At 30.9% G+C, this 24,031-nt stretch overlaps 2 long non-coding RNA genes across 2 annotated transcripts; both read left to right on the forward strand.

Moving 5' to 3' along the window:
* Positions 1 to 7,409: 7,409 nt before the first annotated feature.
* On the forward strand, positions 7,410 to 8,652 carry LOC127723692 (uncharacterized). Its single transcript, XR_007992212.1, has 3 exons — positions 7,410 to 7,501; positions 7,711 to 8,007; positions 8,597 to 8,652. It is a non-coding gene; the product is annotated as an uncharacterized LOC127723692 (long non-coding RNA).
* A 1,078-nt stretch (positions 8,653 to 9,730) lies between these two features.
* Positions 9,731 to 19,549, forward strand: LOC127723691 (uncharacterized). Its single transcript, XR_007992211.1, has 6 exons — positions 9,731 to 9,816; positions 11,980 to 12,030; positions 12,495 to 12,593; positions 14,155 to 14,253; positions 17,312 to 17,395; positions 18,297 to 19,549. It is a non-coding gene; the product is annotated as an uncharacterized LOC127723691 (long non-coding RNA).
* Positions 19,550 to 24,031: the final 4,482 nt, after the last annotated feature.

Genomic DNA, 24,031 nt, shown 5'->3' on the forward strand with positions numbered 1-24,031 from the left:
GGTGTTAAAGAAATGCATGTAAACATTAATTATTGTACCTTATATTATCCATGCAAGTTGAACATGCGGTAAATGTACGGAGTATGATAGAATTGACAATCATCATTTTATATTTGATATGAGCCATGCAAGACAAGTTTGCAATTGCCGTTGCATCGGCTAGTTTTGGCCAATTATAGTTGATTTCAGTCAGACTTAGTGTTAAAAAAGGGGCGATCAATAAGAGCATATAAAAGATATTCAGTTTTTATGCTAAGAAAATAATAATAACAGCGGGCTGGTGTTTAAAAACAGCTCATTCCTCATGACATTTCACTTGACGTTTGGTATATTTTTATAATCTTTATTTTTTTCTGGACTTAAAATACGAAAATATACGGGAAAAATACAACACCGTCAACAATGAAAATCTTTATTTCGAATATAAAATTTCAACTATTTTTCTGACTCTTTTAAACTGTACGAATAGTTGTACTCAAATAGGTGGAATTAGACTATCCATTTTTTCCAATAAAAAAAAATTGACAACGGGGTTCAAATTTGTTTGTTTTTGTGAAATGTTTTAAAGAGGTCTAGGGACTCATTTTAGTAGGAACGTTTTCTTCCACGATGTCAATTATTTTCTAAGATTAACATGGGTGGGTCTAGCATGATCGAAGTATAAGCAGTAACTCCTGATTCGAAATAAAAATTTGTACTATAGGGTGCGCTTATGACTGTGTACATTTCAACACAAAGTTTCTCCGCAAAATTATTCTGTTGATTAAACGGGATAAAATTTGCACAGGTATATCAAGCGAAAAGAAATTGTAAATAAAATCACACTCTATGTAAGGGAAGACACATACTAGAACCATCTAGAACCATAACATTGAAATGTACTGTTTCTCAGGGAAAGCGTATGGTTCTCTGCTGTTTTTTTTTTTTTTTTGGTTTGAGACAAAATAAATGACACTTTATACAAGACTACAAGACAACAGATCGTCAAAAAACCCAAGAATATGGTAGAAAATTATATAGACTTGTTACTCACTATAGTGTAGGGGTTGACGCGCTGCCAATTTAGCTCTTGAAAAAGGATAAATTTATCCACATAGCTTCATTACGATTCTTTTATGACAGTTGTATTCTAAAAGACAAATGTATCTACTAGCTTTTAAGCATCCTTTAATGTACTTTTAGGACCCATGTTGACTTATACCAATTTTCGGTTGTCCGGGAAAAAATACTTAAAAATTAAATATTTCGTGTAAGGCAGACTAAATATTTTAGAGGTTGATGACTTATTACTCTAGATACAAAACACACAAAAATATTTTTTTTAAGTTATGCATTTTCAAGATCCACTTCTAAAATCTATCGACAAGTACTTTTAGTATTTTTTTTAATTCAAACACACCTACATGTACTCTGTTATTATGACTCATTAAAAAGGTAATTCACTTCACTCATATATTTCATTTTTTAGTACTGTGAATTTGTAATGTTTTTATATTAACTGTAGCCTTAATATATAAAAATAATAGAATCTGAAGCGAGATAATGTATCAAATATGTTTTGCTTTTTACGTTCTCATGCAAGACAAAACGGTCCACTCGAACACGTCGAAATATAGAAAGTCGTACTCAATTTTTCTCTTTTCGATGAGAGTATTTCCCATGTTTTTGATTTTTTAACAAACCACTGTCGTTTGGGGCAGAGGTGCAAATAAATGCTTAAAAAAGATTATTCTTTCATCTTTCTGTGGATTTTTTTCCCGCGGAATTTTATATGCCTATACACAAAAAAGATCTACATGTACCTTCTACTATCGACTGTTTTGTGAAAAAAAATTTTGCTTTTTTTAAAAATTGTTTTTGCCAACTGTAATCGTAAGTCTAAAGTGTAATCCTATGTACTAGTTTCTGTAAATATCTACTACTACTACTACTACTACTACTACTACTACTACTACTACTACAGTAATACAATATTGTCAATCTCCAAAGTAAATTTGTACACGATACAAATCCGGTTAGAAAAAATTATTTACTATTTAGTACTATTTTAATTTTCAAAGTCTATTACCAATTTTCAAACCAGAAACAATATTAACTGGTTATCCCTACCAGTAATGTATTAGTAGGTGTATTATCATGATTATACAGTAAAATTTTGTATTTTTGTTGTTTGCTTTTCTAGAAATTGTATTTATCGACTTGAATGTAATTTATCACAACAATTGTACTAATTAAAAAAAAAAAAAACAAAAGATGCCAAGGGGGCATATCCTGTTTTAGTAGTGGCATAATTTCGGTGATTCGTTGGTGTCATGATAGAGGAAATAGAAGATGGGTTGCGGCTACGACAACTGGAACCTTTTCATTGTCATCTGCAATCTAATAACAGCTAGTTTTCCGCACTTGCTTTTAATTTTTCCTCGGTTGTTTATACGTCGCTACATAAGAGCAACTGAATTAAAATGAGGAGAAAGAGGGGAAAACTGATTTTAATAAGATGGTGTTTCATCTGTGACCCGGATATTTCATAACGATCAACCAAAACGTGAAGGCTCCATTAAAACTAATATCAATAATATCAATTTTACACGTAACAAAGTGAGTGTTGTTTGTTATATATGTTTCTTTTGTCCCAAAAGTGTTAACACATTCATATACAGAGTTTTGTTACTCCATATTATTTCTTATTGTTAAACAACGTCAATTCATTTAAGGCAACCATGAATTTGAAAGCATTTAATGAAATAAAATCCTTAAAGAAAAATGTCATTTTAAGCACTCAAAAAAGCAAGTTCTCTATAATTTTAAGTATAAATCAGAATAACAAATACATTAAAGAACGTTATAATTAAAACGTCACAAGTAATAAAATATCAGTATGTGCTCAGCATTTATTGTTTTGAAAGCAGGCTAAAAGAACTAATCTACTAACAAAAAAATTGTCAAGCAGTAAAGGAAACTAGTCATTTACGGCTCGAGAATGATGGCACATATAAAACATATTGTTAAAAGATCAGAACTATCTACAGTCTGAATTAACCCGTGTAGGCAAATCATTACTCAAATTTGCCTGTTTAGAACGTGCAAAAAATATCAACGAAAAAACAAAATAAAACTAATCAATCAAACCAACGATCCTACTGACAAAATCGTCAATGAATATTTCATATTAAATGCTTAGTTTGCTTAATGATAAAATAAAAAAAAATGATAAGACTTGTTCGACTATACCTACATTGGATCAACTTTAGGTTTATACCACGTTGTTGAGTTTATTGTTAAACTAGAGATAAACATTCTTGTTAAATTAGGCCGAAACAAATTTACAAAAGAGTGGCGAAAGGTACCTGAGCGATATTTAAATGCATAAGTCGAATCTAAACTGACAACGCCGTGGCAAAAAAAAAAGAAAAGACCAAAAGACAAACAACAGTACACACAACACACATAAAAAACTAAAGACTGAGCACAAAACGAACCAACTACAAACTGGAGATGATCTCGTGTGCTCCAGTAGGGTAAGCAGATACAACATTATTTCAAACAAGAATAGAATATAAATATAGAAGATAATTGTCATAGCACAGACACTATATGTTGAAATATATATATAAAAAAAATTTAAATTAACATTTTCCGGAATGACAGCAAAATGCATTTTATTAGTTTTGCTATCTTCATCGATCTTATCTTATAAAATTCATGCTTTCCTTTAAGGTATTTCAAATTGAATAAAAGAAGGAAATTTAATATTTCACAATGAAGGTTTTGCAATTTAAATGTAATATTTATCGGTCTATTCACTATACAATGGACTACATACAAAATCTATTTTGAATAAACTTCCCTGTATAGTCGTGCACGTCTTTTTTGTTTTTATTAAACAGGTATTTGTTTTGCGTATAAAAGTATATAAAAAATACGGACTTCCTTTGTAGATTTACAGAGGGGAAGCCTATACAAAATTAAAACTGACAAAATCAAACGTTAGACTGCATCAACCTACAGAACAAATGGAAAACAGCTGTCATACTGCTGACTTGGTACAGGCATTTTCCGAATAAATTGATGGCTTTAACCTGGTTTTATAGCTAGAAACGTTGGAAAATATTAGCTGATGGGTGAATATATATTACCAGTGGTAATTGCAATCATAGAAAGGAACTGTCTTTGTTGTTTGTATGAAAGGTTCTACTGACTGCTGATTTTCGACTTGTTTTTGCAGCAAATTTTATGAATTCAGGGATAGAAGACATTCTTTTTCATCAAAATATTACAGAATGTAAGTATCTAACAATTATTAGAAAGGAAGACTTCTCTTGCAATTAAAGAACATTTACTTGATAAAAAATGGAAGCATTCAAATTTAATGTGTCACACTGGAATAGAATAATTTATCTTTAATTATATTTACCTTAAATAAGAGATATTAGTACACCATATTATGGAAAACATATGCTAATACTCCACTGTAATGAGTACCAACACTCGCAAGGCACAGGAATTGTTACGATTATTCAAATGTGTCGTTGACACAGGCACTGACGTTCTCACTGCCTTTGCCAAATATAAACTTTTACCAACATGTAACGGAAATTTTCAATTACTTCTTGATGACAAAAAACATGAAATAATTCATCTCTGGCAATCTCAGAAGTTATTATGTTGTGAATGTCCGACATCAGGTTGCAACCTTAAACGAATGAGTCGCATGGATAATTGGATATTTAAAAAGATTTATGGTGATAATGGTCCTGAAGATAGGGGACATATTGTCCGTAATAACAGGAATGTTGTACAAGTGTGTCTCCACAAATATATCAAACGAAATATTTCGATTCACGAACTTAATATTAGTGTACTATCGTTTCTTCTTCGGAATCTGGCGAATTTATCCCAAAATGAGAACACTGCATTGGATATAATTACAACTAAAAGAAGTCAGATTTGTCATGCTCATTCAATGAACTGCCTCCCATTGACTGCCTTGAATACAGCATGGACTGAATTAGAGAATGCTTTAGTAGATCTGGCGGATCCTTCTTACAAAGGAATAATTCGAAAACAAACCATGTACCTGCGCAAAATCGATTTAGATAAGGAAGAAATAACAGAATTGTTGAAAAACTTCGAGGAGGTAAATTATGTAAGTATATTCGATATAATGTGATTGGTCTTCCAAGTTTATCTTATATCAAAGACTTACAGCTGCTTTTATTATATATCATTTACGATCACCCCATTTCTTTAACGAAGTATAGTTTATATAAAATATATAAATTCATCTCATTTTGAGTATCAAAGATAAATACGATAAACAACTAATATGGAATGATATGGCCAAAGTATGAATTTTTGTGCACACAAGATAAGACAAGATGAATGCAAAAAACTGCCGAACTTTTACTTTTGGTAAGTATGTACTTCACTAGCAGGCAATGAATGCTTCAATACTCATTGTAAAATAGTGATATCGTATACAAAATAAGCCCCGATACGTAGAACATTTTCTCCATGTACTGGTTAGTTCTCATTTGCAGGTATTAATTTTATATCTCAATGAGAACATACTGAGTTTCTAACTGAGACTAATTCAGCAACCGGTCTCTCTGTGATATTCAAAGAAGACCCAATCTAATCTCTGTAAAACACAGAAGAGAACCACAAACATAAGCTAGCGTACAATATGGGGAAATGTTTGATTTTCGTCTTGTTATATCCCGTCAAATAAGTGGAGTATATCCATGCACTGCCAAAGAATTCACCTCAAAACCCATCTTAAACTGATTGGCATCATATTGAAGTCCCGAACAGAGTTTATCATGTTATTCTATCAATAACAGCTTCTTATTACTGGTACTCCGGGTATCATGAACCTTTCAAGTGCTCCTTGTAAATTGTTTAGAACACCATCATTACCTAGCTTTGTGTCCCATCATATCTGTACAAATTGCTTTCTTTAGTACGTTTATTACTGTGCTTCATTGCGTATCCACCGATTGCAGAACCAATTTTTATACCCGGAGATTCACTATCTTGCGATCCCTTCCAATGGCTTTTCCACAATATTATTGGCATTGTGTCAATACGGTCTCATTAATATATATCGGACCTTATTTTTTCTTAGGTGAATATAATGTCTGTAACCGAAGCAGGTCACATTTTATTTTCCTGAATAGTTTCCCTGATGTCAAATATACCTAAATCATTTGATCCAAGCTGAATTATAGAAACTGGGAAGGAGTCTGTTAAATACCTTTGTCCAAAAAATCTGTTAAACTCGACCCACCTTCTTACTATTTGATCGATCCAAACAATATAGGCAGCTGCATTCTGTAGGCCAAGGGGAAACCTCCTAGGTCTAGAGAAATCCTTTTTTTCGCTAAATCACAATCGATATTCTTATTAGCCAAATTGGTTTGACACTCAAATTGACCATATCAATTAATGTATAGGTTAATAATATGTCATATGACCTTAGGCAATGTTTGCAAAGCCTCTGAAGCAAATATGACGATAAGTACATTGTTTACAGTAAAAGATACGCTCGTTTGATGTTAGGCTCACAAATGCGTTATTGGTCTGATTATTTATAGTTTTTAGGAGCACATCTATTACTAGTTTAAAAAAAATACTAAATCTAAGGTATTACAAGAGCTGAAATCCGCCTGTAATAACAATGTCAGGCATTGTAAAAGTATGGAAGGCAGACTTGAAAGTCTGTCAATCAATAATACAAAAGACATCAAACAACATACAACTGAACAAACAAGCGTCTCTGCAGCAAAAGCACAAAAAGCACTCTCAGAAAAGATACAAAATACAGAGAAGAACTTAGAAAGCTATATCAAATACGAGGTCGACGAAGTTAAAAAATCTCATGCAAGCAGGTTTCAACAGTTAGGAAACCAACTGCACGAAACCAGGACAGAGATCAAGGAAGTAAAAGAAAACCAAGAGAAGACACAAGGCAAAGTTTTTATATATTTTTCCAGTTCGAAATGTTATGTTTTTTACATGAATTGTATATTCTAAACAGGACTTTATTTTTTTTATTTTTTCATATCTGCATAATTCGTTAACTCTGTTGTTTTTATGTTTCTTTTATCAGGTTTAAAATATTCTAACCCATGTTGCCTATGTCAATTTTCTTTTTTATTCCTTTCACCCTATTTTTTATCTTTTTTCTCTGTCTCTTTGGTGTCACCTTTTGTTATCTTATTGTTGGTTGTAATTTAATTTTTCTATCCTATTTGTTGATTGTGTTTGTTGTTAATTTCCTTACTGCGAAAACAAAAAGGGTTCAAAAGATAAGAAGGTACAACAAGTTTAAATGTTTGTTCATCTAGGTTTTAAAAATTCTTCGAAATACATATTATTAATGTTTTGTCATTTGTTGATTCTATTTTAGTGGAAATATTAAGAGCAATACAGAACTTAACGCTGTTAGTGAAGTATGAAAGACCTGCTAACCTACTTGTACCTGAGGAAACAAGTGCAGGTAGAATATCTTTATATATGTAATAAGTTGCATTATAGCACTCGATTACTATGAAGCCTGTGTTGTATTTTTAAGAAAAAAATGAGTTTCCTTATAACAGCAACGTTATATTCATAAAAAAAATTTTAAGACTGTGCAATATGATATTATGATTGTGTTTGTTTGTTAATTGTAGAAAAAAAGATACAATAGTTCTATTTTAAAATTAGATTCAATGGAATGTCCTGTCCTTTGGCAAATAGCCACTCCTGAGCACTGGAACCTAGAAGCAGTAGAAGCAACACTACGAAATCCATCAAACAGTGATGAACAATTTAAGAAGAAGTTTGTGAGGAAAGGCTCTTTGATTATGTTGACAACGATAGCATCAAGTATACTCAGTGATCCTGAAGCATTTGAAGCTGCAGTCATATCATTTCTTACGAAAATGATAGAAGACTGTGATATCAACACAGAAATACCTTGTAGAGTTTACGTAACGATTCATATTTTGAATGCTAATGAAGGTTTGTGAATCTAAATGCACTTACGTAGTTACATAGTTATATTATAAAAAGGAAATGTTCTTTTAGTAGCACTTTAGCTTATGTGCTGTGTAAGCTATAATGGTCCAAATAAGTTTCTGTAGTGTCTCAATATATACATACCAGTGGTTGTCGTTGGTTGCTTTTTGTCACGTTGGTTTTGTGTTTTACTTGTGTACATTGATGATGGGAGGTTTAAACGACCTGGACTGGCTATACAGCCCTCGCACGGTCGGTAAAAATTTTCTTACAGGAAACCAACTTGGTCTACCTTTAAAGTGAACTTTGTAAAAAAACACGCGAAGTATATCAATTCTAGTTTATACCGATCGTTCGTCATACGGTTATTTGTGGTTAGATCTTGATGTCATAATAATGTCATATTATCTGACACCATTATATAACAAGAACAACTGATGATATTATATGGGAGATATATAATGCTTTTTCATTTCAGTTTGAATCCACGGAGCAAGAAATTGGTCAATCATACCTTTTCCTTTATATATATTTTACCACCTATAATATTGTATAAACTTTTAGATGTTTAGCTTAAAAATTTGCCTTTTAGTGAACGTCACCTGCATAGTACCAAACACATCTACAGATGAAAAAGCCGTTCAAACTGAAGGTGAAGATTTAAAAAATTGAAAGGTCTAAAGGAATTAGATTACAACATAAATCATATGCATGTGCTTCATGAGCATATTATTATCGAGATTGTATATTTCTATATTCTTATTAACAGTGATTTACTTTAGGGTAATCAAGGTCCAATTAAAATTGATAACTTACTCAAAGCATTTACTATGAACATGAATAAATTTGCACTGATTTGTCAATACCACATTTGCATGTAGTTGTGAAATTCTGACGTTTCTTTTTATGGTTAATTGAAGTGTTTGTAATGCAAACGCATGCATGCTTCCTCGTAAATCCTCTTAGGTGAAGATATACTCTAACAAATTGACATGTATATTCATGTGAATTTGTTAGAGTATATCTTCACCTAAGATGACTTATGAGGATGCATGCATTTCAATATACAACGAATCCCTAAAAAGCAAATTGAAATATATTCTAAACTATCGTAAACATATTTTTGCAAAACACATTTTCAAAATATGATATCAGGATTTTATTTAGCATGTTTAGGTTATGACAATTGGAAGACATGTAACTTCTGAAACAATACCAAATACTCATTTAAGATGTAAATAATCTTATTTTTAGATATTTTTTTAAATCCTAATGTGGCAATAAACATATAAAAACTCATTTTTAAATTTTTTTTTCTAAAAAAGCAGTTTTGCTTTTCCGTAGTTGTTGGTTAAATATCATAACATGAGTTGAGATATTCAGAATTGACTCATGGAAGATAACAATATTATTTTGTATTTGTGAAACAAACAAGTGTACGTTAGACTCTAAGGGAAATATTATTTGAATCTTCTTTGAGCCACTTGGCTATTCTAAACTAAACATGTAATGAATAGTATATGATAAGAGCTTAATGATTTGTGTTCCAACCGAAAACTTATCACACAATAAAAATTATAAAAAATGCAAAAACGCTTTCTGAAAAATAATGCAAGACAAGGAATGCCGGTATAAAAAGTATATTATACATTTTTGTAAGTTGTATAGAGTTAAAATTAGCTTTGGCCAGTTACAGTTGACTAAGAGTATTATTTTTGTTCGTTACAGTGAATATTTCAGAAAAATTACCTGACACGCCTACAGATGAGAAATTTGTTCAAACAGATGACATACACGACGAAATTGAACCGAGTATGTAAAGGAATGATTATAATTGTTATAACAGAATTGTGTTTTATACTTCGCAGCTTAATCACACTTCCTGATCTTCTGACTTTAAATCATTGCGTTACCTCTTTCAATAACTAATGATTTAAGGTTTCTATAACTCTATTTATCGTTTATGGTAACTGAAACATAGTCAATATGAGCGTTAAATGTTTGCTTTGGCCATTGTCCGCCTAATCATCGTCCGACGATTTAAAAACACATTCCTTTGCATTTTTTACCATTAACCTCACTTGCCTAAGTAAAATTGACAATTACGTTTCAGATCTTAAATTATGGCTGATAACCAAATCGTTTTCAAATTCAACATTTTCATTAGACCTTAAAAAGAATAACTGTCACCGTTACAAAATACAGATGATCTGACCACATGCCCCTTCTCCGAACAGAAAATAGAGAACAATGAGAAATAGGGGGAAATAGTAAAAAATATAAATGGCAAAATGTGACAAAATCAGTTAAACAATTGCTAGACAATTTTCAATTATGAATAACAACTGCAAAAGAGGGACGAAAGATACCAGAGGGACAGTCAATCGTTGTTCATTTAAGACTTTTGATAAAATTTCAGAAATTGAAAAGCAAGAATTAAGATGTTAGCTCATAACTTATTTAAATATAAATAGGATAGAATAAGAGAAAATGAAAATACTTGACAGAGCAACATACCACATCAACTACTAACACGAGACTCCTCCAATTAAAAATTTCATACAAAATACATTAGATTTCAGAACTAATATCTAATATGTATTTTCTGAGACTTCTTAGCTATTTAAAGTGTACAATATAAGATATCAATTTCGGATTTTTGTAGCATGACTATATTGCTATAAGGTAGAAAACATGAAAAATGAAGCACAATAAAATGGTTTTGAAAAAGATTTTTAGTGAATTGTTGTATTAAATTTGGAATTCACCTATGAAACTATATAGTGAAGACGTCATCAACCGTATCAATTCTATGAAACAATTAATTTCAGAAATAATCATGAATTAATGCATTAAATAAGGATACTGATAGTTGAGTTATAAAAAAAATAACGGGGTAGGAAGGGTTTAGTGCAAAACAAGTAGTGTAATCCAACCACATGTCCATACGTCTATAACTTACAAGGTACCTCGTCTGTTCACTTTATTTGAGTAATAACTAATGATTGAATTATAGGTAGCAGTAGGGATATTTTCTAAACTCTTATATCGTTTTTCTTTTAGACCTTTAAGATACTTGAGCTTGATGGCATATCTTTGAAAGCATTGTCATAGTTCATTTTTATTTCGTCTACATACATATCATGAAAACAGTTCTGAAGGCTATATCAATTACGAACTTGCAGAGCATTGAAAATAGGACAAACAGTCCAAAATGGGCGAAGGCCATATATACAATGGAGAAGAAAAACCAAAGTGTTTCATGTGATTTTAGCACTTTACATTTTTATATTTCGAAAAATTTAAAGTTTAGTAAACAGTTAATTTTCAATTATGACCATATCAATGTCAACACAGAAGTGCTTGATACGGGCTGGTAATACCCTTGCGAAGACAACCTCATCCATCAGTGGTATCGATCCAATGATTGGAAAAATACTCATACATACCAGGATTTTAATTTTGTACGGTAATCAACTAAGCTCTATGACAACGGTATAACTAATCACAACAAAACCAATACATAAAAACAAAAAGTAAAATTACAAAAATACCGAACTCCGAGGGAAATTCTAAACGGAAAGTCCCTAAGTAAATGGCAAATTCAGATAAATTGGATAACAACTGTCATATTCCTGACTTGGTACAGGCATTGTTTTATGTAGAAATGGTAGATTAAACCTGGTTTTATAGCTAGCTTAACCTCTTACTTTATGACAGTGGATAGCATTCATATACTTGTATGACAGTCTGATAGCTTTTATTGTAGGCATGTTAAATGTATTTAACTCATATACATGAAAACATGCCATCCTACCGATTGTTGGAATACAGAGTAGTATTCATAAATCAATGTTTTAAACATTAAGTGAAAATATCATATTATGCAATGCCCATATAAAACTGTTTCAAATTTTAATTATCAAAGATATTTAACTGCTTGAAAATAACATAATAAATCGTTTCTTATTTTAGCATCAATAAGCTGTGAGTTCCCCCATGAAGCGCTAAATGAACCGAGTTTAGGTATGTACTTATAGAATACCACTGTATATATATAAAAAAGATAGATTTTGAAATATTTGCCTTTACAAATTATAGATGGTTTTTATCCATTCATACAACTTCGAAACATAACTGTTTTCCAAAGAAAATCAACTGACAGGTTTTGATGGGTTATTTAATAAAATTGTTTTGTAAATTTTTTGAAAAACAAAAATGGCTGATATTGCCTGTCAACTGCTTCTAGAAGTTATTGCCCTTACATAATGCTGAGTTTTACCCTCTTTTATTTTTTTGGTTTAAACGGTAGAAGAGAAAAACCGTGAGCTACAAAACATATAATTTGAAGATACACAGAGTCTCATTTTAGCGTCATAGGTCCTGTAGAGTCGATATTTATTTATTTGGTCACCCGATTAACTATCGGAAAATCTACAACAAATGCACCTACGTAAAATAATGAAATGACTTACTTTAAACTTTAACAGATGATATAGAAATACCAGCTGTACAACAATCTGTCGAAATTATATATACACATGAACAAGTAAGAGATGCCCTGACTCTTCTGAGGCAAAGAAAACCAGGTGTGTATACATGCTAATAAGATGTGTTAGAATCATGGTATTGTTTTTAAGTGGACATGGCTTAATTCTGAAATCTGACTTCAGCGTGATCAAAACACCCTCAATTATGAAATATTAGTATTAATATTTTATAGAAAGTACAGCATCACTACATAGCAACAAAAAAACCGTTAGTATAACATTAAGAGATGTGGTATGATTATCAATCTGACAACTATACATAAAAGACCAAGTGAAATCGAATAATAATAAAATTGAGAATGGAAATGGGGAATATGTCAAAGAGACAACAACCCGGCCAAAGAGCAGAAAACATCCGAAGGCCACCAATGGGTCTTCAACGCAGCGAGAAAATCCCGCAACCGGAGGTGGTCCTCAGCTGGCCCCTAAATAAAAATGTGTACTAGTTCAGTGAAAATTGAAGTCATACTAAACTCCAAAACATAGAAATGAACTAAAATTAAAAAACATACAAGACTAACAAAGGCCAGAGGCTCCTGACTTGGGACAGGCGCAAGAAATGCGGTGGGGTTAAACATGTTTTGTGAGATCTCAACCCTCCCCCTATACCTCTAGCCAATGTAGAATAAAGAAACACACAGCGATACGCACAGTAAAACTCAGTTTAAAAGAAGTCCGAGTCCGATGTCAGATTAGGTAACAAAAGAAACTAAGCAAAATGACAATGATACATAAATTAACAAAGGACTACTAGCAGTTACTTACATGCCAGCTCCAGACCTCAATTAAACTGATTGAAAGATTATGTCTTCATCATATGAAAATCAAGTACAATCCCTCCCGTTAGGGGTTTAGTATTTTAAAAACTTGTTTTTAAAATATGACTATATATAAAACACTGCACTCTGTATTTCACTTACAACTTTAGATAAATGTGTGATTTAAAAAGAACTAATTTAAAGAGTTTAATCAATTACTCTTTTGAAAGAAACTGTTCGAGTGTGTAATCCAATTCGTTCCTTATTTTTCAAACGTTTTTCTAAATGCCATTAATTTTGTACTTAACATATGCAACTAATGATAATAAGAACATTTATATATATAAAGTCATAAATAACATACGTCTTTCTTCCAAACTGAAATTTTAGTAGCTGCTGTCTAGTAATGAATTGTTGATGTTATAAAAAATAATCTTAGCTGTATTTCAACCATTGGAAGAAATGATATACAATTAATTGGGAAAACAAATCTACTCCCAGCAAGATAAAATCAATAAATAAGTCATATACATGTGGCATAAATTGTCTGTCTAATCCATATAGGAGATATTGCCATTAAATTATGATGATATTTTACCCTATGTTGAATTTGTGCCAAAACTATAAAAGAGAGAAACTGTAAACAACAATAATGACCAGTTGAACATTCACATGGTCCCATTTGAGCGACATAGGCTACTTAGAGCCTCTTGTTTTATTGTGGGTAATGATATAGTATCAGTAAATTTACAACTACTGCATGTTAGTATCATAATTGTATGGCTGATTTTGTGAGAAAAAAAATAATTGAAGATCTTAATTGAGATTTTATTCGTGGACAGATGATATGGAAATACAAGCTGTAAAACAATCTCTAGAAATGGGATATACAAAGGAACAAGTAAGAGATGCCTTAACTCTTCTGAGACAAAGAAAACCGGGTTTGTATACATGATAATTAGAAGCTGTTAAAATTATGGTACTTTTAAGAGGATATACTTTGATTCTGAAAGCTGGCTTCAGCTTGTCCAAAATATTTTTTTTATTATAAATAACTGTTATCATTATCCATAGAAAAAAAAACAACTTTAATTCTGCTTCCAAGCTTAATATAGGCCTTTTTGTCATATGCTGTACCATTAATATGGAAATAAGTAGATGTGGTAAGTTGCCAATGAGATAAAATTGAGAATGGAAATGGGGAATATGTCAAAGAGACAACAACCCGACCAAAGAGCAGATAACAGCCGAAGGTCACCAATGGGTCTTCAACGCAGCGAGAAAATCCCGCACCCGGACGTGGTCCTCAGCTTTCCCCTAAATAAAATTGTGTACTAGTTCAGTGAAAATGGACGTCACACTAAACTCCAAAACATATAAATGAACTAAAATTAAAAAAACATACAAGACTAACAAAGGCCAGAGGCTCCTGACTTGGGATAGGCGCAAAAATGCGGCGGGGTTAAACATGTTTTGTGAGATCTCAATCCTTATAACAATTATGACGTGCATTTAAACAACTATAGGTCACTGTATACATTGTATATTTTAAAAGATAGAAACTGTAAGCAACAAAAATTACCAGTTGAAGATTCACATGACCCTTATTTGAGCGACATAGGCTATTTAGAGCGCCTCGTTTTCATTGTGTGTAATGATATAGTATCAGTAAATTTACAACTACTGCATCATAGTATTATAATGCATCTTAGTATACATTGTATATATATATAGATTCTACCACTGCATCGAGTGTGATACGATATTTATCCACTCGAGACAGTTAAATTTTCAAAATTAATACGCGAGGCTCGCCGAGCGTTTTAAATATTTAAAATTTAACTGTCGAGAGTGGATAAATATCGTATTACACGAGATTTGGTGGTGGAATCTGTTTCTCTAATGATTTTCAAACAATATGCAGGCAAACTTATTCCTTCTTTTTGAATGATCTGCAAAAAAAGATGTGTTCTTTCTATGTGACGTCATCAGGCATGGTCGCCTTTTTTCATGCCGTCACAATAGGAAATTCAGAGGAAAGCAAGAAAATTCGACGTCATAATCGGATTTTAACCAATGAAGAACTGAGATCAAACGAACCACACGTTGATTAATTTTTTTTATACAATGGGTGCAGAGAGGGATAAATTGACGAAGAATTAGAGAAACGGGCTTTCAACATTGAGCAACATCCATACCGTATAGTCATATATAAAAAGCCCCGACATGACAATATGTTAAACTGTTCAAACAGCCTGATTTATGACCAAAAGAATAAACGATTGATGAATATGACTGATATCATGCTCCCGACTTTGGACAGATATATCTAGATTTCGGCGGAGTTTATCATTTATCATTAACATTTTCATGTGCACTCAATAAAAACAAACTGTAAAAAGTAAAATGACAAAAATACCGAATTCAATAGAAAATTTAAAACGGAAATTCCTTTATCAAATGTCAAAATCAAAAGCTTAATTAAATAAAACAAAAGGAAACCAACTGTAATAATCCTGACTTAGTACAAGCACTTCCTTATGTAGAAAATGGTGGATTAAACCTGGTTTTATAGCTAGAAATTCTCTCATTTTTATGACAGTCGCATTCAATTCCATTATATTGACAACTATGTGTGAGCAAAGCAAACAGACATAATAGGTAAAAATGTAAAAAATCGGGGTACAGCAGATTACATTGTGTAAGAATCTTAATCACAATAAAAACAAATAACTATTTGAACAAAGAAAAATAAAATGGCATATAGACACTCTATAGACAAAGGACATAAGCGAAAATGAAAGACAAAAATACAAAAATTACAATAGCACAGTAACACAATGATGGGATGTATAAATACCGAGCAATGCCAAAAGTATATTACCAAAAATGAACTAAACAGTAAAGGTTAACAGTATACAAAGACAAATAAAAAGAACATTATAACACGTAATTAAGATGATAAACAACGTCAGTACCTAGAATCTATACTTCAAGACCATCATGTATTATGTTTTGTGAAGTTGATACGGAATATTTATCAACAAGGTCTTGGTATCTTTCGATGAACTTATTAAGAAAAAGGACGAGACCTTCTTTGACATTAACCTGGCTCATCAACTTTCTGCTCAGACACTTGTGACGTTTAAGAAAATCCGAGTAGCAACTGCAAGCTTTTAAACACCGAATGATTAGAGAAATGCATATCCCATATGAAGGTGCAGTTAGTAAATTGGTGCTAAGGTGGGGAAATTTATGATTACAAAATTAAAATCGTCTCGTTTGTCATATATTCTCGTACTGAGATAACAGTTTATGTCAATTCCGGGGTATAAATCAAAACATGAGGCGGAGGAATCCGTATCTGTTGTGTCTTTAATTTCTAGTTCTTGGGGATATATTAATGAAACTCAATCAGCATGATCAGAACATTTTGGATTGTTAATGGAAAGATCATCATCAATATATCTAAAGTTGAAATTAACTGATCTGGCTTCTTTAATCTTCTTGTTTTGACAAGTGTCTGAAGGAACTCCGACTCATATTAAAATAAGAAGAGATCGGCAAGGAGAGGCCAATAAGAATGTTGACAATTTGTTGCAAAAGTCTACCTCCAAATTCTACAAATATGTCCAGCATACTGATCACTTGTTCCTCTGTGTAGCATGTTTTACGTGTTTGTCCACTATTAACAAAATATGCCGTATGGTATATCAAAGCAATAAATTTATAGTGTATGCTACCATTTTCATATTGAAAAGCATTGTGGATTATTTCTTTTAGACGATTTTTCGTTTTCAGATGGGCAATGGTGGTATACAGGGTTGAAAAATCAGTTTTGATAGAATTTATTTCAGTTTGAAAAAGCTTGACTAAGCCATTTCCTGCTTGATACATTTCAATTTTCATTCCATAGTTAGAGCATGTGGACAACATATTTCAGACGCTAGAAAATAAAATGTTAAGAGGGAATTGATAATTTTTTTTTAATAATTCCAGACCATCATTACTTTAGTCTTAATGAAATACTGAATGCTTTAACAAAAAGGACAACAAGAAAAGCTGTGCCACAGAATGATTCAGGTTAATTATAAATATTTTGACATTAACATAGAAATTGAGAATATTTCAGTCTATATTTATTTATATGTGTGTGGAAGGACATTTATAAATGAAGACTATTGTGTTGTCTCTATTTTGCTTAACTATTCTCAAGAAGGCTCCCCTAGATCAAATTAAAATCTAGACAATCGACCAAAAAAACCATCATAAATAAGGTACAAAATCAATACAAAAATCGTTTTACTGGCATTGAACAACATATACGAAAAAGCTAAACAAAAACAACATGAAATTAGAACAAAGACAAACGTTACTTAAAATGAAAGATATTTTATTCAACCTTGAAACATTCAAAATGAATGTATAGCAATTTATAATAGTTAGAGGTCCTTACTTTTGCACAGATGATGGACACATAGCTGAATATCTATATATAATATGTTTGAGTTTGGATTAATTAGTACACAAATTGAAATACATAAAGATTAGTCAACAATGTAATTCTATTTCTTTTTTAACTTGAACGTCATCTTAATTTTAACGCAGCAAAATAAGATCTGATTGACCAAAACGTACAACGATCTGCCAATGTTTTTTTTATTTGCACCTGAGGCTCCTGGATAGATGCACACTGGATGAATCTAGTTTGTCTACCGAAATATTGCGTTCATTATTTTTGAAATATTATTTAATATTTACATATTAAAAAGTGTGTTACAATCAAATTGCTAAGCAATCTATAATTGTATTTGTGTAATTGAATTAATCTTAGTTCTGAATAATCAACATTTAAATAGATTTGTATTTTATGTTTTGCTATTTATAGGCTTCTAATTATTTATATATACATAATCAATAAACTATTGGAGTAAACTATATATGAAAATGGTATAAATTTGTTATTAAAACAATCTTTTGGCAGGTGAAAACAATTGGGTAACTGTTGAAAAGGATGATTCTGGAGAATGGCATGAACAGGAACGAAGCAAACACAAACAAAACAAAAATAAATGTAAAATGTCTTGATAAATGTTTAGTTAATAACATTTTGATCGAAGGACTTCAATGCCAATACCAAGGAGGATGCAAGCAACGTCTTATTACGAATAAATGTAAATTCACTAAAATTCTTATTTTTGTGAAACCATACCTTTTCTGAACTCATGAGTATGGACAGACTTCCTTTTAAAACACAAAACAGTTTTAAAGTGTGATAACACACTTATCTCCCTTTGATTATTATTGTCTGCAAGTGAAGTGTCTATCTTAAATATGTTATGTACAATTTTTCATCATCATAAAAGGTAATGCGCCTACGCGTGCTTATATGCAGATACCTGTAAGAAAGACAAATAATAATATAAATACAGGACTATAATTATGCAGATGCATCTTTGTGAGACGGACCATATGCAATAAAATGTAGGTAACATGCCTATATTTTATGGACCGGGAGTTGATTCTGTTTTTGAAATTCATCACTAATAATAACATGAATAAGTTGTGAGTCCATGTTCAGATTTCAGAAAGTAGGCGAGTTCTAACACATAAATCGGTATAAAGAAGCTTCTAGAGGGGTGTAGTACAATACAATAAAGAGTAGGTCAACCTGACTCCAAGATTTATTAAGGGTCTTTGGAAATCTGTAATCATAGATTTAAACTGTTTTTTTAATTGGCATTTATTGTAATAAGGAATTGGTATATTCTCAATAATTGTGTTATTAGGCCTTATTGAGATAATTTTATTATCAAATTTTAATTATTTGAAAATATGGAGTATAAGAATCTTCAGATACATTTGTGACTTAATTATCAGCAAATAAAATATGAATATTGTATTTCATTGAATAATAGTGTGAGAGTAATCAGACTAAAGAAACATATATTACGTTCTCTATTTGTTGTCATTGTTTTATAAATGATAAGTAATGGTCATTGCAATAAATCGACGGTTTGGTAGTTAAATGAAATCCGTTGTAGATTTCACTTTAATTTGTAAATTTCATCATATATACTGGTTATTATAAATATCATAATAAACCAAACTTATTAAATCAGCGAGTAACATCAACTAGAATGCAGATACAGTTTCCCTTTAAGATCTTCCTATAGATTGAAAATGTAATTATTATGATAGTTTGTAAGATTAAAACAAAATCCAAAATCGTAAAAGTTAAAGGGTACTATAAGCATGAAATACATAATAAGAAATTTATTGATAATTTTGTATGATTTGATTTATTTATTTGCTATAGTATTTGAAAAGTTTAGAGATATTTTAAGTTGAGTATTTCATAGCTTTTATGAAACTGATTAGACATCAGGAACATAATACAGGTTAAATCTGATCTGAAATATATTTTTAATAGGATGTGTTCATGATTTTAAATTTGAGGGGCATTATTTCTTTAATACAATTTTCATAATATTCAAAATGATAGATTTGATAAATTGCTCTGCTACAAAAAAAAAAAGAAGAAAAAAAAAAAAGGTTTCCTTATGACATTAACCAGTAAACAATATTAAGGAAATGCTTTAATCAGTATTTTCATATGTTAAAAACTATATTGAAGGCTATAAATATATTGAAGGCTTACATTGTCGTATTGGTTTTTTTATTATTTTTTTTCTTCCTTTATTAAAAAATATATATTTTCTGATTGAAGCTGTCTTTTGTCTAATCATAAGCGGGATAAAATAGTCAAAATGCCAAAATAATTCTTCATTAATCATTTTCCTTTTTTGCCATCGTCTATTTTCTTATATACTTCTGAATTGTCATTTTTCAAAAAAAAAAATGTTACTTTCTAAAGCAAAAGTTGATAAAAGAGATAGATATTTGTGAACTTGTTGAATTAATTTATAAATATATATAAAGTCTAGAGAATAGTCAACGATCATTCTTTCAAGGCGTTTGATCAATAAAAACAACAATACTGTACACAATAAATAAATAAATAAAATGTATGTCTTTAAAAGTTTACAACAATTCGAAAAAATAATTTCAAGAGAGAATATTGGCAAATAGACATAAAATAAATAAATATTTCGAATAACCAATATCTTTCATTAGTATGAGAAACTTTTGGTTTTGTTGTTGTTTAAGATTGAGTGACTAATGCTTATTTATATTGTACATGTTTTAAATGACATAAATCATAAAACGTTGGTCATATATAAACTGTTTATGCAGGTATGTATTGTTAATAAATATTTTCTATTTTTCTTCTGATTTTGTTTATGTGATTTTTTCAATATAGGCCCGTATTTTACCTTTCTCTTTTTCTAAATACCGAAATCAGAGATATATATCGATCATTGTGAAAGTTATTCAATACCCTGGGTATCAACTATATATGAAACAGGGAAATGATGTGATGACTTTGTGAACTTTTTATCTTATTTTGCAACTAGTCTATGGCGTGATAATCCAACACTGCTAAAAAGGGTGTCACAAATAAGAAACATTAAAAGATGTGGTGAAAAAGTACGTTCGTCGCCATGTTGTGCTGTTCTACCATTGTCTCATGATAGGTGAAGGGTAGATCACTTTGACTCACAAAGATTTTAACCATACTATAGTCTTTATGTGCCGGTCCCCAGTGAGGAGTCCACAATTCAGTGGTAGTTGGTTGCCGTTTTCTATATATGTGTTTCCACCATTGTTTTTAATTGATTAATCAGACTGATTGTTTTCTCGTTTGAATTGTTTACATTTAGTCATGTCTGTTATTGCTTACTATAGGGTATGAGTTTTGCTCATTGTTGGCATATAGTTATTTATGTCCTTGTTAAATGGTCTCTGATGGTAAATATTTGTCTCAATTACAATTATAAATCATCTCCTTTTATTTTTGTATTAGTTTAATTTAGCGATCCCTGTGCATATGTGAAAAAAAAAGTTTCCACTCTCTAACTTTAAAACTCTTTGGAGTTTTGTACTGAGACTTGGGTTCGAATATTCCCTTCTACTAAAAAGTTATCACGCACAAGTTTGAAAACCGTCAATTGAAAGTCTTATGTACAACAATCGTTTCTACTTTTTTAATATAAAACCCCTTGTTGGAGGTTAGGGATGATTTTTTGTTGCATCAGATAATGTTTGTTTCCGTGCAAAAAAGCTATGTTTAAGCGGAAATATCTTGATTTTTCCTCTCAGTGTATTCATATACTGTAAATTCAGAAATTATTGGGATGTTTTAATTATTGCGAAAAATGCGACAGGGTTATGATCGCAATAATTTAAACTCGCATTTTGAAATTTTTTATATGAATTGAACAGGATTTTTCTCAATATCGCAAAAATTAAAATAGCATTTTAGTCTAAAATGACAAATTCGCAATAATAAATGCACGCAATAATTTCTGAATATACAGTAGTTAACTACCAGCCTATCATCAAACAATGAAAAACAGTCAACAAGGTGTTATCAAACTTGGTTGAAACTTAGTGTGCTACTACAGCATTGTAAATGAAGTCCATATAAATATTATTTGAATCGTTTCCCATGCCTGATTATAAGGATATGCATTAATGTATAGGGAACGTTGAAAATAGTATTTTACCATGAAAATGACAAATGTATGCACCCTGAAATTCATGAATCAGAAAAACAATGATATTAAAATAGAATATTTATTGAGCAATGCTGAATGAAACGTTGGTACTAACAACTTTCTAAAAAGAAAATACCACAAGTTTGCTTTACCTTTCGTCCATCCTTTTGTCTACGTTAAAAAACTGGAATCCCATGTCATATTTAGCCAAAGTCCTGCATGTTTTGTTCTTCTCAGTGGTGACGTTTTTAACGTGTTATACATGTTATAGTGTCAATTTTAGAAATAACAATTTCTAATCTTAAATTCATTTGTGTCATGCTTTCATGTGTTTTTATATCAAAATGTCTGTTCGATAAATAGTAATGATAAAATAAGGGATAATTCAGCCTGTACAACACCTTCATATCGTAGAATAATTTCGATTACAGGATATGAAATGAGTAGTATGCCCAAAAAGTTGTTCCCATTTAAAAATAATAAGACAATGACGGACTGACGAACAAATAATGAAACATGGCATAAAAACATTGTTCAATTTCACACTTGCAATATACAACGGTCAATTACAATAAAATATATATTTTCAAAATTAAGATTGATATAAAATTATTAAACATTTTCTCTCACCTTCGCTCTATGTTCATGCGTCTTTTATCAATTCATTTGAATTAAGTGGTACTGACTTCGATTAAATGTTATAAATCAGACAAAATCTCCTTGTATACGTTGTTTTATTTAACGCCATTGTCCAAGGTAAAAGTTGTCTTATTGAAACTCTTCCTAATGTTATAAATCAGACAAAATCTCCTTGTGTACGTTGTTTTATTTAACGCCATTGTCCAAGGTAAAACATGTCTTATTGAAACTCTTCCTACATCTTTTTTATTATTACCTGTTACGTCTATGCTATATAGGCACCTACGTTTTAATATTGTATTTAGGTTGTCTCATAGATCAAACTAATTCGTTCAGTGTATGTTTACTTGTTTTTTTTTAAATGTCTTTTCGATTGAGTTAAGCCATTTCAATTGATATTTTACAGTGTTTATTTTATGTTGTAATGTTACACTACTGTCTCTGGTTTGAGGGAATGTTTTGATCCTGTTAAAACGTTTAAACCCGCTGCATTTTTATGCACCTGTCAGGAGCCTATTGTTCAGTGGGTGTCGTTTGTTAGTGTGGTTCATAGGTGGTTCTCGTTTCTCGTTTTTTATATAAATTAGAACGTTGTTTTCCTGTTTGAATTGTTTTATTTGACGTCAAACGAATGAAAAACAAGTGTCATACTCTTGACTTGGTACAGGCATTCCCTTGTGTTCAAAAAGGCGGAATAAACCTGGTTTTATAGCAAGCTAAATCTCTCACTTGTATGACTGTCGCATAAAATACCATTCTATCGACAACAATGAGTGAGCAAAACCACAGACATAATAGGTAAAATGTCATCAGTTGGGGTACAGCAGCCAACATTGTATCATTAACTTAATCAATATAAAATCAAACATTTATGTCAACAAAGAAAAACAAAATAACATATATACTTTATAGACTAAGCACATACGTATTCCTTGTTATAACTTAAAGAGACTTTCTTACAAAACAACTTATGATGAAAATATTCTTGTAACAATGAACATTAAATTTCGTGCTTCTGAACCTCTTTTTGAAATTGCTGTAATCTTTAACGATCAGACCCAATCATATTGTAGTCAGAGATGAATTCATATTTAGAAACGTAAGAAACTATTTGACCAAAAAGGACCTAAAACAAATATAATTAGAATATACAGTACAGTCAGAAAATAGTATGTGTATTTCTACAATTCATATTAATTTTACCTAATTGTTCATTATATATAGACACTAAGACAACACTTTTCAATGCTTTTAGCATGCAACTGGGTCTGATTTTATAGATTTATCAAACATTTCAAACTATCCAATCTATAAAGAGACATTTGTTTTTTAATTTCAGACTGTTAAAATTTTAGAAATGAGTATTCTTGAAATCCTCACAAATGTATACCAACGTCTAAAAATGTAAAAAAAAAAATACTCACAAAAACATTCAAAAATTAATATTATATGACTTTTG

Source organism: Mytilus californianus, unplaced genomic scaffold (assembly GCF_021869535.1).
Source record: "Mytilus californianus isolate M0D057914Y unplaced genomic scaffold, xbMytCali1.0.p SCAF_13, whole genome shotgun sequence".
NCBI lineage: Eukaryota > Metazoa > Mollusca > Bivalvia > Mytilida > Mytilidae > Mytilus > Mytilus californianus.